The following is a 13,494-nucleotide window of genomic DNA, read 5'->3' as shown; positions in this document are numbered from 1 at the left end:
CTTTGCTGCAGTACGTGAACCACCAAAGTGTCCCCCACTTGGAGATGAATGGCAATGATACAAGATCTCAGACATCTCTCTTTCAGCTACACACTTTCGGATTATATTATCTATACATTGTTTAAACCAAAACGGATCCTCCCAAAGATAATACCGACTATCATGAAGGAATTTTTTCCTTTGTTGGTATGTCATTTCTCAAGGAATTATTCCACATGCAACATAATTGGCAAAATCAGCAAACCAGGGTATTTCATGAATTCGTTTTACCTCAAATAAGTGTTCATCTGTGAAATTCTCGTTGATAGGCACACATGACTGAGTTACCTCATCTTGCTCCAACCTCGACAGATGATCAGCCATTTGATTTTTGACACCTTTTCTTTCTTAGATCTCAAGGTCAAATTCTTGGAGTAAAAGTATCCAACGAATCAGCCTTGGTTTTGCATCTTTCTTTGTGAGCAAGTATTTAATGGCCTCATGGGAAGTAAATGCTGTAACTTTGGTACCTATAAGATATGAACAGAATTTGTCAAAAGTAAAAACTATAGTGAAGAGTTCTTTTTCGGTTACCGTACAATTGCGTTGGGCTCCCGTCAAAGTTTTACTTGCATAGTAAATAGGGTGAAACACTTTATTTCTTCTTTGAGCCATCACAACTCCAATGACATAGTCACTTGCATCGCACATCAACTCAAAAGGTGAGTTCCAATCTGGTGTAACAATTATTGGGGTTGAGATTAACTGCTTCTTTAACTCTTCAAAAGCTTCCAAACATGCTTTGTTGAAATCAAACACTGAATCTTTCTCTATCAACAAACACAACGGTTTAGAAATTTTTGAGAAATCTTTGATAAACCTTCGATAAAAATTAGCATGGCCTAAGAAACTTCTGATTCCTTTCATATTCTTTGGGGTCGGTAATCTTTCAATTACATCCACCTTTGCTTCATCAACTTCAATTCCTTTCTTTGATAATCCATTCATTGACCATAAAATGACATTTTTCCCAATTAAAGACAAGATTCGTCTCTTCGCATCTCTTCAGTACCTTAGCAAAATTACTCAAACAGATATTGTAAGTGTTACCAAAAATAGAAAAATCATCCATGAAAACCTCAACAAAATTGTCAACCATATCAGTAAATATTGCCATCATGCATCGTTGAAAAGTTGCAGGTGCATTGCATAATCCAAAAGGCATTCGCCTAAAAGCAAACGTATCGTATGGGCAAGTAAAGGTTATTTTATGTTGGTCCTCCGGGGCTACAACTATTTGGTTATATCCTGAATAGCCATCTAAAAAATAATAGAATTCATTACCTGCTAGTCGATCTAACATCTGATCCATAAAAGGCAACGAAAAATGGTCCTTCCAAGTGGCTTTATTCAACTTTCTGTAATCAATACATATTATCCAACCGGTAACAGTTCTCATTGGAATTAAGTCGTTACGCTCATTTTGAAAAATCATGATTCCACCTTTCTTCGGCACACACTGCACCAGACTTACCCATGAACTATCTGAAATAGGATAGATGATTCCTACATCTAACCATTTGATCACTTCCGTTCTCACAACTTCTTTCATTATAGGATTGAGCCTCCTTTGCCCATCAATTCTAGCTTTTTCACCTTATTCTAAAATGATTTTAGCATGCAAAAAGAAGGGCTTATACCTTGAATATTAGCTATGGTCCAACCAATTGATTTCTTAAATTTCTTTAGAACAACAATTAGTTACTCCTCCTGATCTTTCGTCAGTTCCGCTGAAATAATCAAAGGCAAAGTAGAAAAATCACCTAAATAAACGTATTTCAAAAGAGAAGGAAGTACCTTTAGTTTGAGTTTAGGTGGTTCTTCAATTGACAACATGGGTTGCACAAATTCTCTGACTTCAAACTCCAACGGTTAAAACCGTATGGATTGAATAAAATTTCCCGGATTGGCTTCCATCAAAGCCATGCTTTCTTCACCTTTTCATCTTCCAAAGGGTTAAGATCTAAGGCTTTCTCCAATGGATCTTTTTTAAAATTTCTTTCCATAGAAACCAAGGTTTTTCTCTCTTCCATAACTGAACACTCTTCTGCTGGATCGGGAAATTTCATCGCTTTAAGAATGTTAAAGGTTACCTGATCGTTTTGAACTCGCATTGTGAGTTCTTCTTTCTACAGATCAATTAACGTTCTTCCTGTGGCTAAGAAAGGTCTCCCAAGGATGATCAATAGTTCCTTATCTGCTTTAAAATCTAAGACAATGAAGTCAGCAGGAAAAATAAATTTATCGACTCTTACCAAAACATCCTCGATCCTCCTTCGGGATATGCTAAAGATCGATCTGCTAGCTGAAGTATCACAGTTGTAGGTCTTACTTCACCTATCCCTAACATCTTGAAGATAGACTTAGGCATCAACTTGATACTCGCTCCTAAGTCACACAAAGCTTTACCACAGTAAGATACACCAATGTTACAAGGTATAGTAACGCTTCCTGGGTCTTTCAATCTCTGTGGTAATTTGTTCTGCAGGAACGCACTGCACTCCTTTGTCAAGGCAACAGTCTTATACTCACTCAGTGATTTCTTCTTGGACAGTATATCCTTCATAAACTTCGCATAATTTGGCATTTGTTCTAAAGCCTCTACCAACGGAATATTGATGTGTAACTACTTCAGAACATACAAAAACTTCTTTAATTGCACCTCCTGTTTCTGCTTGTTTTGCTGCAATCTTTGTGGATATGGAGGTGATGGAACTTTCGGTTGAACCGAATAACTTTTCTGAGTAGGTAAATCTGCATCCATAGAAGATGTTAAAATATCTAAATTCACTAAGTCAGGGTTTACCTTGTCAGACATTGCAGATTCTAATTCTTGTAGTGTAGGAACTTCAACAGCTGGTTGATTCTTCCCACCGGGCTTATCTTCGACATCAATCAATCAGGGTTCTAGAATTTTACCACTTCGCAATGCCACTGCCTTGATATGTTTTTTACCCAAATTTTTTGGATTCTCAGTATCATTCGGCAAGGTTCCTTAGCTATTACGTAGCTCCATAGCTAACTGACCCATTTGGTTTTCTAATTTTTTTTGTGTTGTTGCTTGGCTTTGGATCAAAGCGTCATTCTTTGCCGTGTACGCTTTCAACAAGTTCTCCAAACTGTTTGATGCCTCAGCTTGAGGTGGTTTTGGATCTTGTTGATTATACCCTTGAGATTGGTTGCGTCTTTGATGTAATAAGTTGTTGTTCAATCCATTTCTTTAGTTGGTCCAAGAAAAGTTAGGATGATTACGCCATAAAGGATTGTAGAAGTTGGACTGGTGTCCTTGTCCACTCTTATTTGATATTGGTTCCCCAATAGTACACTAACTAAGGATTTGATGGACAATTCTCAAAAGAATGACCTTCCCCACAGTACACACAGGAAAATACTTCAAACAGACTTGGTGGTTGAGCTGCAGAATTATTAGTACTATTAGCGGTTAACTGTTTTATCATGGAGAAAATAGACAATACCTGAGCTGATAACGAAGTGAGGGCATCAACTTCAGGAACTCCAGCTACAAGTCTTCCTGAAGCTGTTCGATTTGTTGGCCATTGATAGTTATTACTCGCAATCCTCTTGATGATGTCATAAGCCTCATTATAAGACTTAGACAAAATTGCACCATTTGCGGAAGCATCTACTATCAATGTTATATGTTCATTGAGACCATTATAGAATGTCTCCAACTGGATAAGTTAGGAATCCCATGATGAGGACACTAACGAAGTAACTCCTTGAATCACTCCCAAGCCTCATACAAAGAATCATCATCCAATTGTTGGAAAGTTGTGATCTCGTTCCTTAACTTAGTATTTTTACTAGGTGGGAAATACTTAACCAAAAATCTCTCTGCTAATTCTTGCCATGTAGATATGGAACTTGGTGGCAATAAATTGAGCCATGCTCGTGCTCGATCTCGTAACAAGTACGGAAACAACTTCAACCTCAGTGCGTCTTTAGTCACACCGGCTATCTTGAATGAATCACTCACCTTCACAAATAATCGAAGGTGGAGATGTGGATCTTCCGTGGGCACCCCACTAAATTGGCCCACGGTTTATAGCATTTGCAACATCACTAGTTTCAATTCAAACTGGGTTGCCTACATATCAAGCCTTCTAATTCCTGGGTTTAACTCACTGAAAAGTGGCACAGCATATTGTCTGATGCATCGATCCCTATCATCGACAATGAGGATAGGATTTCGTTCATGATCAGCTTCATTACCTTGGTCCTGGTTATTATTTCCAAGGTCCATCTGGACTTGTCTTTGAGCTGTTCGTTCACGTCTTCTTTGTCTAAAAGTTCACTCAATTTTAGGGTCTACAAGGAGTAAATCGATAATTCAATCTATGCTAATAAAAACCTGAAAAGAAAATCACAAAAACTAAAAAGAATAAGTTAGTAATGTTAGAAATAAATCAAATTGAAAATAAATAATTTCATGAAAAAAAATGACTATGGCATCAGTTGACAATCCCTGGAAACGGCGCCAAAAACATGTAATGCTTAGTTTTGTGCAAGTGTATACAGTCGTTATCAAGTAATAAGCATCAAGTTATTATCTCCACAGGGGTTGTACTTGTGCTAAGTCACTTAATTTGTAAAATTATATTAACAATTTGGTAAATAAAAACACAATATAGTTGAAAAGTGGTGATTAAAATATATTAAACTAAATGCAATGATCCCTAATGCCAATTATCCTAAGTGTGCAAACTATATGATTGAAATAGATTTTAGTAAAATTAAACACAATTTGCAACAATTATAACATAAATAAACTAGGACAATTACTTTAATTAAAATCAATTTATTATCAACATGCTTAATAACATTCGGAAAAACATTCCATGGCAACTCGATCTTTCATGAGTTTGGAAACCACATTAAGTCCTTTCGGAATCCTTGACTTAGTAAATAAGCATTTTACTGATCCTTATTTACTAAGGGTTTCTTAGCATTTGTGTGAGGTAACAGGGACGTGTTAGGTTTGAAACAATTTAATTACATAAATCTAAAAAACTATGCAGGTAACATAGCTTGGTTAGAGTTGTTATGCAACCTACAATTTAATCGTGTTAGGATCTAAATTGAGCATGCAAATTTCATTTATGCATCCATTAGTTGTCTTCTAGTTATGATTGCTCAGATAATTTTGGTGCATTTCAATCACGTATGAACGAAATATAGACTTGATTTTAATTGAAAACATGATCGATTGAGGCACAATCATTATAAGCATGAATCAAATAAATAATATTTAATCAAAGCAATCATCCTAGCTTAAATAAAATTAAGCTAACATTGTTTTAAAAAAGAACAAAGAACAAATAGCAAACATCTTTATATTAAGTTAATGAAAGGAAAGATTAAACCCAATTCAGAGTGGCTGTCACCCAAGACTCTGACTAACGAAACTCCATCATTCCTTTGGTTTGCTCCTTTGTTGATGGTTCTCCAAGGTGGCTGACCAATGGCTCTTTAATAGGCTTAATTGCTAAAATATCCATGAAGATATGATGCTAAGCATGGGAATGGAAAAGGTTAAGAGAAAAAGAGAGAATGATGCTTAATGGATGATGAATGAAGGAATGAAAAGGTCATATTTATAAGTGAGAAGGGAGAGATAATTTGCTAAAAATAGAAGTTTCCATCTTTTGAAGCATCTTCCATGGGTGGTCAGCCATAATTTTAGCAAGTTGAGCTGATTTTTCCTTTATTTTTTGTCAATTTGAGTGCCAAAACAACTCAGTACTGAGACTCTGTCAAGTGCAAATCTTCAGGTAAATCTCTAATTTCTTCAACTCTTCAAGGACCTTGTGCAATTAAACCAAAAACTGGTTTATGGACAGCCATGTGCAACTGGATTTTGGGTTGACTTGGTCTCCAATTTGGACGGTTTTGTAATCTAGCAAAGCATCAAACCTGTCCAAAATAAATCAACAAGTTAGAGGACCAAAGAATTAAATTTATCCAATTTAATTAATTAATTAAAACCCAAATTATTATTGAAATATTTTAAAATGAATTATTAAATATAATTTTATATTTTATTATTCAATTTAATCATGCATGGCCCACTTTATGTCTTAAAAAATATAATATATTCAAATTAATATAAAATAAGGCATTTATTGCATGAAAACTATATAACAAAGCATAAAATCACATTTTAATAATTTGTATATCCTAATTTCATATTTTCACATATTTCATTAATTTATTAAAAAATTACTTAGTTTTAACAACGGATTTAAGTAAAAGATGATAAATTACATAGGAAAAATCCTATATATTTTTCCATTTCTTTGGGGTAGCATGCATTTTAGATTTTAGTTTAGCATAAAATTTCATTCATTGTTATATTTTATCCGTATAGACATACTTAATTGCCACAACATTTCGTGCATTTAGTTGAAGATAACATTTCATGCATTGTGGTGAGAAATAAATAATTATTTACTATAGCATTATTGAGTTAATTGCATGATAACTAACTGTCCAATGATGAAAATAGTCCTTACAATTTTTGCGAGGGATAGAATGGAAATGAATAGAATTGACCCTTAAGGTTAGGATTCTCTATCATATTTATGAAACTCAGAATGTATCCATTCAATTCTTAACGACCTTAGGAATTTCTGAATTAAAACTCATGGTTTCTTATAGAAGTCATTGAGCTGAAATGCACCAATGTAGCAAATGAAAAGCTAAATTTAAACTCTCAGATGCATAAACTGCTAAGTTATGTTTTGTAGTAAAGACTCTAATGTTTGTCTCATTGAGTAGCCCGAGAGTTTGGTGTTTGCTCCATCTTTACTGTTGGGTAGAAAGAGTTTTAGATAAGAGTGCCTTAAAAACAATTTTGGGACACTCTGTTGTGGAAGACTGCTAAGTAGCTTGGGAGTTTGGTGTTTGGTCCATTTTCTCTTTGAAGTAGAAAGTTATTTGGAAGCATGTGTGAAAAAAATTAACTTCAAATCATGATTGTGCTAAGTAGCTTGGGAGTTTGGTGTTTGCTCCATCTTCGCTTTCAATTAGAAAGGCATGTGTGATGAGATGAATTCCCAAAAACAAAAAGTGAAGTAGTAAATGGGAAGAGTAATAACTAAAGTCAAATTGAAAAGCAATAACAAGTGAGTTAGACTAGAAATTCATAAGTTCCTTAAGAATTGACTAAATATAATTAAATGCACACAATGGCACTTAAAGAGATTATGATTTTAGGGAAGGGTTCTTACATTTCTGGATTTGATGAGCTTTTTGTGGATAGATTGCACATATTCTTGAGTGCAAGATATTCTGAGGACTAAAAATTGGCAAGGCTTAATCAACTCGATAATGTAAATGTAAGTAATGAAGAGCTTTAAAGCATGCATTAGTTGTTAGGTAGCATGGCATTGCATTGCTTGAGGACAAACAATAATTTAGGTTTGGGGTGTGATAACTCTTGAAAAATGTTATATCTCATACTCTTAGACTTACTTAAATGCTTGTACTTATGTCAAATTAGCTTCATTTTAGGTAATTGCATTATCATTTTTTTTAATTAAGCACTACATTTAGGAGCTTGAGATGGTGATTACTTTATTGCATCTTTTATTTTAATTGCTTGCAGAAAGATCTTATTGTGGCTGAATGGAACGTTTAACGAAGAAGGATTGTAGAGGACAGAGGTTTGTCGAGGCATTATGAGAAGTTGTCATGGCAATGTGGGTGAAGAAAATGACAACAACCTAGTCAGCAATGAGAGCACTAGGCAGCTGGTCCCCTTACATGTACGTGTAATGCAAAATATCCACCTCAAAACTAGGGAAAAAATAATCATTGGCTGATGGCTTCTACCCTAGGGGAGGACCCAAGTATAAAAGCAAAAGAAAGGACGAGAAAAAGGGGGACGAAAAAGAAAAAAAAAGAGAAAAAAACAATTAGTGGCCACACTTGAGGTCTGCCATTAATGAGAGATGAATGTACCACTGAATGCAATTTTCTAAGCTTCGATAGAAGTCTCATTGCAACAATGAGGGAAAACTGAGCTACTAGCAGCATTGGTGAAGCCAAGCAACAAGACTCTGAGTGGGAAATTCATGTTTCTCACCCATATTTCTTTCTTTGCATTTGGTTTCCATTCTTCAGTTCTAAACTGGTATTCAAGATGTTGATGATACAAACAAACTTGGATTTGTGTAGTCTAGCCATGAGCTAACTTTATATGGCTCGGGATTGCTCTGGATGATGTTTAAACTTTGACTAATGTTTGTGGATTAATATGGTTCACTTTGCTATTTTATCCAATGATTATATTTGTTTAAATGATTCTTATGGTATTGATGAATGCTCGTTAAGCCTTAAGGCAACTTAATACCGATAGGTTAGGCTACCTGGATCGAAGTTGGGTAGTATAAGTGAGTGTTGAGTGAAGCACCCGTGTAAACTCTAGACATAGAGTCTCACGTTATACGATTTAGATGGTTATGCTTAGTAGTGGTTGTTACTCCCAAGCCTATAGACATATAGTGTCTTATGGGTGAATAACCTTAGGTCTTGCTTTTGACAGAGGTAAACCATATTAGTACCTAATCGAACAGTAAGTTTGCCATAGTTTTGCCACGTCATTGTTTACAGGTCAAAACTAATCCCTTACTAATCCCAGCCTTTACGATTAATATTCCAATCTTGTTAAAGTTTTTAGTACTTTTGTTTGAAGTGTTACAATTGCAATCTCTGCTAGTATGCTTCATTACTCTTATTTCTAATGTGTTAATCCTATTTTAATTTCATTTAAATATTTTTTAATACAATTATCCTTTCTATTCAATTGTGGTAACTTAGAAAAAGAATATCCATCCAATCCTCATGGGAACGATACTCACTCATTATTTTATTACTTGATTCAAAGTGTATAGTTGCACAATTCACACATCATATTCACTTATAACAGTGTGGGAGCACTTCAAACTAATGCCATGTAAGTGTCTTTACCAGGGTCTCCAAGATTTTTTTCAATTACAAACATTTTATAATGGTTGGGACAGAAATTCGGGGTTGAGCTTAAATGGAGAATCCATAGGGGCGTTCATGACTAAAACCTATACTAAAGGTTGCCAACTTATGGAATATATGACAATAAACTCTTACATGTGGTCGGCTGAACAGTTCACATATAGAGCTAAATCATCGAATGTGAATGCAGTTAGTGGTGAGGATAAATGTCAACAAATCTTCGAGTTGCTTAACAACCTTGAGGCTATCTCTAATTGGCATCATATTCTTAACCATCCTTATCTTCTGGGAACTCATGTAGGGAATGAGATTAAGAATGCTAGTTGGGGAAATCACTAATAAGGTAGCTATGTAGAGGTGAATTATAAGGAAAATCATGATATTTTGAATATTATGAATAATTAAATGATGAGAAATAAAAAATCTTGTCCATGAATATATGATTAAGCATGTCATATAGTTTAGGAAAAACATGTCATCGACCCACAAACATCGATCTGAATCAATTGTAGCTTCTTAGAAGCTCTCCAAGTTTGACTATCTTTCCAAGATGACATACTTCACAAAATTTAAAATGTTCAGTAATTGTAGTCATGTTAAGCACTGATTCATTCTTGTGCATGTGATTCAAGGCCTTGTAGTTGAAGTGGCACATCTTTTATGCCACAATTTAGATTCATTAATCGAACTAGTATAAGCTACTGAACTAGATTGATCCAAGTCTAAGGTGAAACATTTGCCTTTCATGCCAACAGTAAAGAGTTCATGGCCTGATGGATCATAAATAAATACATGTTATGTCTTTAAAAACCAAATAATAATTCTTTTCTAGGAGTTTTCCTAAACTGAAGAGATTTTGATCTATTTGTGGTACAAATACAACATCTGGAATAAGTTTTGTACCTGACTATGTCTCAACTATCGCAACTCCTTTTCCTTTGACTTCTATGAACACACCATTACAAATTCTAACTTCTGAACAACAACTTTTGTTTGGATCCTTGAATAATTTGATGTCTGATGCCATATGTTGAGTGCATCCACTATCAATCAGTAATGAACTTGATGAAGTTTTTCTTACATAGCAAGAAGCAACAAAAATTTTTTCATCCTCTTCTTGTGGGATATCTTCTACTCTAGCTTGTGCTCTTTTTGTTGTTTGTTTTTATTCTTGCAATATTTCTCCATATTGCCAAGTTGTTTCCAAGACTTGTACAGTATGTCCGATCTGTACCAACAATATTTCTCCAAATGTGTAGTTTTTTTATTGTGTGCACATGGTGGAAATTTACCTTTCTTTATATTGTTTGTAGGATTCTTGTTTCTTCTATCTCCTGGTTTTTTTTCCTTGCCATAAGTTGCATTTTTCCTTTCCCTTTTTACTGCAAATACACCTTCTGTTGAATCCTCTTACCTAATAACTCTCTCTTGCTCTTAAACCTTGAAAGCATTCATTAGTTCTGCTAAAGAAATCTTATTCAAGTCTTTGGAGTCTTCAAGCGAAGAGATTTTGGATTCAAGCCTCTCAGGTAAACTAACAAGAACTTTTTCTACATCTCTTTTACTCGTTATCTCCTCTCTAAGTAAATTTAACTTATTCACTATCTTCATGAATCTATCTTTGTACTCCTTTAGAGTTTTAGACACTTTCATCTTCAAGACTTCAAATTCTCATTTGAGGTTGAGCACTTGCATTTGTCTAGTTCTGTCAGTACCTCGGAACTCCTCTATGAGTATATCCTAAGCTTGCTTTGCAGTTTAGTGTTGACATTTAGTGTTGACAAATGCTAGCTAACTCTTAACACAACTCTCAAATATTTTTAGGCCCTTTAAGATTAATTAAGTCTTTTGATACCAAATTTTTAGGAAGGAGAGAAGAAAAAAGGAAAAAATTTTGAAAGAAAAACTTAAAGAAAGAGAGAAATGTAACAAGAAGATTTTTCTGTTTCTTACTTGAATGGTTTAGCCCAACTCTTACACCTATTTGTAAACTTTATCTAAACTCTATATTAAGCACCAATAATTTGTGTCAATGTCATCATTCTTATCCAAAATTTAATTTTTATCCAAATCTTACTTATCATCCTTATCTTAAATTTTATCCAAAATTCACAAGGCCTATGTTTGGTCACTAAAAGATAAGAACAAATCTAACTAAAAATAATATTAAAAATATTTTAAACATCAAAAATAGCATATTCTTTTGCATGTCTCCAAATGGAATCATCTCTAGATCTTTTATTAGGCAACACTTTTCAAGCATATATTGGTACCTAAGTGGATCCATAATAGAACTAAATAGAATATATTCTTGTATATTGCCAGTCTAGATCTATGTTGTTTGAGAAACATATGGTATCTTCCCATAAATACGAACCAGATGAACACAGCTCACCTATCTTAAGCGTATCATCCAGTTTTAGTAGTTAATCTAAAGCATCACATATATTAACTTTGGAATGTTCATAAGATGTTATATTGTTGTAGTCTAATATCTTAAAAATTAACAACATTAATAAATTTATCTATCATACAATCCAAAAATATTTATTAAAACTTCCAAATATAAATTCATCATTAAACATGAATGTAAGTACTAAAATTTTGGAGCTTTTGTTAAATGGTTTACCTACAATGCCATTAAATTTTGGAACTTCCCCAAGAACAATAGCTAAAAAGGTTGATTTTCCTGAGCCAAACACTACGGAAATAGCAATTTTGTTCTATTAGTTTAACCACCAAACTTATGTTCCTTAATGTGTCTTAAAGGGAGAATCTATGTCCCAAGAAGTTTCAATAGAGTTGATGGAAATGGATTACTCTGACTCATTGTCAATGTACTTATGTAGTAAATCTTTGCTTTCCAAATTTGGTGCCTCGAGAAATTTTAACATTTGATCTAGGGAAACCTTAGCATCAATGAACACTATGAAAAAATCTGGAGCCACCTATATTGTCGCTTGAAGAATATTCAAACTTGCTAAAAATGTGAAAAATGTTAGCATGGAGTTGAATTGTAACACCCTGAGTCTGGCTAATCCAAGTTTAAGGTGTAGAGCTGTGAAGTTATCTGATTGGCATAGAGTAATCTGCCATATTAATTCTTCTGACCAGTTGGAATGTGGCGTATAATAACAACCATAAAAGTGAATAAAGGTTTTGTGTTATTCTTATGTTATTATCTAAAAGAAGGGTATATCAAGTGAAGTATAAGGCAAGTGAGTAACCGTCACATGCATAGTGCGCCTGGTTTGTCTAAGCACTGTGTTGGTTTGGTTCGTAATGTGAACTGGTTAAAAGCCAACTAAATTGACTAGTTAAATATAAGTGTAACACCCTTAACCCGTATCTGTCATCGAAATAGGGTTACGGAGTATTACTGAAGTTTACATTTCAAAACTATCAAAATTTTTAAACATTTAATATCACATCATCAATCATAGAAAAGTCAATCAATAGCATACATATTGTCTCTTATATGAGCACTCGAGGCCCTAAAAACACATTCGAAACAAGTCGAGACTCCATCGGAAACATATAAAATTTTCAAAAAAAAATGAAAAATTTCAAACTGCAGGGGTCACTAGGCCATGTGACTCACACGGTTGAGAGACTTGTCTGTGTCTCAAGCCGTGTGGACATTCGAAGTAAGGACACACGGTCATGTGCCAGCTCGTATTCGTGCCCATGTAACTCTCTGACTTGGGTCACACGGCCAAGCCACACGCCCATGTGCCAGGCCATGTTCCCTTTGAAATTGCCTCACATGCCTGTGTGCCAGGCCATATGCTAGGCTGTGTAACCGCTAGACTTGCAAACCTTTGTAAGCTACAGGGGACAGATGGCCGTGTCGCTTGGCCGTGTGTCACACACGACTGAGACACACACCTGTGTCTCTGGCCATGTGGACAAAAAGTAGGTTATTTCCAAGCCATTTTTCTCACCCGTTTATGCACATACCTACAATCAATTTTTTATATATAAACAAGCCTTCAAATTGCACTTAAAACATGCATAACCAAGCTATCCAAATAAGGTACATAACATACAACCAATGTGCCCAAAAGGCACCTCAATCACAACACTTAAAGATGTATAACCATATGCATAATTTGACCAAAATTTCAACTAACTTATAACTAAGTTTATTCCAAAATATACCACTTCGTTTACCTACCAAATACCCACAAAAAGTACCAAATATGCCATTTAACACCTAGCACCATTAGTCATTTATGTCACCTATAACCAAAATACCAAATCACCACATTCAAACATGTCAAAAGATCATCTATAACATACATTTTTAACTACCATTTTAACTTCCATCATTTAGTTACCATAAACACCAAAATAACAACCATTACTAGGCCAAATATATACATGCCAACTTAGCACTTTTTCATCATTCAAAATACCAAATTCTACAATCCAAAACATAAT

General features: G+C 34.5%; 1 non-coding gene across 1 annotated transcript; it reads left to right on the top strand.

Annotated features, from left to right (window-relative positions):
- The first annotated feature begins 3,746 nt into the window (after positions 1–3,746).
- Positions 3,747–3,853, top strand: LOC128032340 (small nucleolar RNA R71). The gene has a single exon (XR_008188467.1). It is a non-coding gene; the product is annotated as a small nucleolar RNA R71 (small nucleolar RNA).
- Positions 3,854–13,494: the final 9,641 nt, after the last annotated feature.

This window comes from Gossypium raimondii, chromosome 8 (genome assembly GCF_025698545.1).
Source record: "Gossypium raimondii isolate GPD5lz chromosome 8, ASM2569854v1, whole genome shotgun sequence".
NCBI classification, from domain to species: Eukaryota; Viridiplantae; Streptophyta; class Magnoliopsida; order Malvales; family Malvaceae; genus Gossypium; species Gossypium raimondii.
The sequence above is the reverse complement of the archived record's forward strand: the minus strand, read 5'-3'. Positions and strand labels throughout refer to the sequence as shown.